Genomic DNA, 3,754 nt, shown 5'->3' with positions numbered 1-3,754 from the left:
TAATAATAATAATAATAATAATAATAAAGAAAAAGAAGGAGAAGAAGAAGAAGAAGATGAGAACTTTGAGATGGAATATTAATGTAACGATTAAACAATGATAATAACAAATGTCAAGGTTAGAGGTTCCACTAATGGTATATCAAACAAGTATAGTATAAACTCTTATTATTGAATTGGAAACCACACACAAAGGAGGTTCCAATCAGATTATATATTGTTAACATGATTACATTAGTCATCTTATTCAATTAATGCTAATACTTGTAAATCTCGTCAAGCATTCATGATTATAACTTATGTTAACAACAAATCAAGTTCCTTTCATAGCTCAGGTGTCGGTTATACCATACATTATGGGCTATGAAAGTGCCAAGCATTTGTTGTACCAAGTGTTATACAACATAAATCAAGATTAGTTATTTAACAAGCAAAGTATTAAAGAGTGAACAAGATAACAAATATAAAACATGTTAGTATCAAACATTAAAGTCCATATTAAGTTTACATTATACTTATTCTTACACCATTAGTGTAACCTTTTCACCTTGACATAATTAACTTAGCTAGACATAATGAAAGAAAGAAAAATAGATAAACAAAATAAGAACATAAAAGTTAACTAAGTAAAGGAAAGGAAATGAAAGGCATAAACTTAATATTAATGAAAACAAAGCATAAAAAATACAAAGAGAGAAAGGAAGAGCATGATCTTGATCTGGAAACCAAGATGCCTAAATGCATGGCAAATGCCTCCTTTTATAGGCTAAAATTGGGAACTATTGATTTGATGACTAATTGATAAGTGGGTGGCCAACTTTTGACTTGGTGACAATCCTTATCTTCTTTTGTCTGCCCAAAACGTCATTGATAACGTCAAAACTGGAGCCAGTTGCAAACATGAAAGTTGTAGGCAATTGTCTCAGCTTTCTTGTGTAACAAATTCAGCTCATTTGGACTTCTAGAACTCCAGATATGGCCAAAATACCGAACAGTGCTCGGGCTGGAAGACAGATTCGGGCTTCTTTGTTGTTGCTACAATTTTGACTTGATAATGGCCTTTTTAGATCTTGGGCTCCATATGAAAGTTGTAGGCCTATGTCTTACCTTTCCATCCATGTAAATTGGACCTAAATCTGAGATATATAGCTCTGGATATGACCCAATTACCGAATAGTGTTCCGGTTTGGACTGCACCAGCATCTCGTTTCTAGGTTTGGCCATCTCTTTGTCCTTTCAATTTCAATTCTTAAATTCATCAATCAATCCTTTTATTTATGTGATAGGCCTCAATTTAAAATGAACATTTACCTTAAATTAAAGGTATCTTATATTATTAGATATATTATTATAAAACATGCTTTAGTTAAGGAGTTATTGATACTTCAAGTGCAAAATGATGATATAAAACCTTGATAAAAATGCATTTTTAAGTACTAATAAATTAACCACTAAGATAGGCAAGTGATTGAATTGATATGTAATTGAACTTTTAAAGATAAAGACCCTGATGAAGCAATGTAGTACCTAGACTTGTTAGCTGAAAATGCTCAAAATTAGGATAATACAGATACTTATAAGGCACTAAGTAAAACTCAACCTCATACATCTAGTGGAGGAATGGACAACCCCAAGGCAAACCATGACTTTCAAGCCAAGTTTGTATATTTTGCTAAAAAAGAATGGTCAATTAAATTTTATTGAAGACATTGTGTGTCAAATTTATGAAACCAATGAACACTCAATCAATGACTGTTTAGCTTTGCCTTATTTCAAGGAATACCTCTATGAGCAAGTTCATGCTTTAAACAATTTTCAAAGGTCCAGTCATAACCTATATTCACAAGTGTATAACCTTGGTTGGAGAAATCATCCAAATTTTAGTTGGAAAGTGATACACAAACTTCACAGCTACTATTTCAAGCACACTATAATTTTTAAAATTTTCATGGATATGCACCTCCATATGCTCTACCTCCTAGAAGAAATCTTGAGGAAACTTTGTATGTATTTATTAAAAAGTAAGAGATAATCAACACTCAATTTGCTCAAAGTATAATAGATTTTAAAGAAACTCTTACAAAACTCACATCTACTCTCGGTTTTCAAGAGAAAGGAAAGCTTTAATCGCAACCATAACAAAATCTCAAGGGACAATACAATGCAAGTGTAAGTAGCTCCGAAGCCAACACATAGATCAAGTCCAATCAATCATTACTCTTCACAGTGGTAAGGCTATTGAAAAACCAATTCTTGAACTTTATAAGAAAGATAATGAGTCAATCTCTAAGAGTAAGGAAGGGGTTAAACTTGAACATTGCAAAGAAAAGATTGATTCCCTACCAGTACTTCTATTTTCTCATGCCATGACCAAACAAAAGGAAGTCAATCATGATTCTAAAATATTTGAAACTTTCAAATAAAAAGAAATCAAGGATAAAAAAGGCACCAAAAATATTATCGCGGATCATTTGTCAAAATTGACAATAGATTCAACATCCAACATCACACTAATTGATAATTACTTTCCTAACCAATCCTTACTTTCTCTTAGTTTAATGCCTTGGTTTGCTAAAAATATCAATTTTCTTGCTTTAAGATTTTTGCTAACTCACTAGAGTACCGAAGACAAAAGAAAGTTTTTGAGCAAAGTGCAAAACTTTTATTAGGATGACCCTTACTTATTCAAATATTGTCCTGATCATATATTCAAGTAGTGTCATTAAATTTTGTCACTTTAAGGCATGTGGGGATCATTTCTCGTAAAAAAAGGACTGCAAAAATCTTACAAAATAGATTTTACTAGCCCATAATGTTCAAGGACTCATATGTATTCTACAAAACCTGTGAAAAATATGAAAAGGTAGGATTTATTTTAAAACATAGAGAGTTTTTAGATAATCTTTTATTGACTCTTAAATCGCATCCTAGTAAAGATGTGCATCGTACAATTCATTATTTATGGCCTAATTTTCATAAAAAACATGATCGACTTAGTCTTGAAAATCTGACTATAAAAAACCGTGTTTGCTAGTTTTTAAGAAAACTAGATGAGAAGTATATCCTTAACCCATAGAAGGTGTTTAAGTCATTCTTGGATGTAAAACCAAGGAAAGATGCAAGTCACAATTACAGCTACGATTTAAGTCTTAGTTTATAAAAAATTATGTCTTTTAGTTTTATTAATAGCATAATATTTTTCTGATTTGTTATCTCTTATATTTGTTTAAGTGTGTTTTAGGTTTATTAGTGTTCGTAGTTTTAGGTGATATTTTCTATACTCTATCTTTCTACCTTAGGAAATTGATAACAATGTCTCATTTTGATTGGGGGGAGATAGTAGTAGTTGATATTAAAAAAAAAAAACTTTGTTTTCTATTTCATAAACCATTTGTAAAATTGTTGTTACTAGGATGACAGGTTAATAAGGAATTTTATTGACTCTTGAGACGCATCTTGGTAAATATTTTTTAATAGTTATTTATAACAAGGTTTATCACATACTTCTTTTGAAATATTCAGGTTTGCAAACTCTTGTATTATTATCAATTGATTCTGGTTATATACTTGTTAAACAAGTATTCATAAACCTTTATTTTCACACACTTTAACTTATGATTATGGATTATATATTGGATTATTATATTATTTATGTTTTTTTGTTAAAGATAACAACTAAAGAAAATGGATAGTATATAATTTGCAAAAACAAAAAAACAATAATAATAATAATAAATGTAATTAATCAAATAAA

The sequence above is a fragment of the Populus euphratica genome, unplaced genomic scaffold, assembly GCF_000495115.2.
Source record: "Populus euphratica unplaced genomic scaffold, PopEup_1.0 scaffold3197.1, whole genome shotgun sequence".
In the NCBI taxonomy this organism is placed as follows: domain Eukaryota; kingdom Viridiplantae; phylum Streptophyta; class Magnoliopsida; order Malpighiales; family Salicaceae; genus Populus; species Populus euphratica.
The sequence above is the reverse complement of the archived record's forward strand: the minus strand, read 5'-3'. Positions refer to the sequence as shown.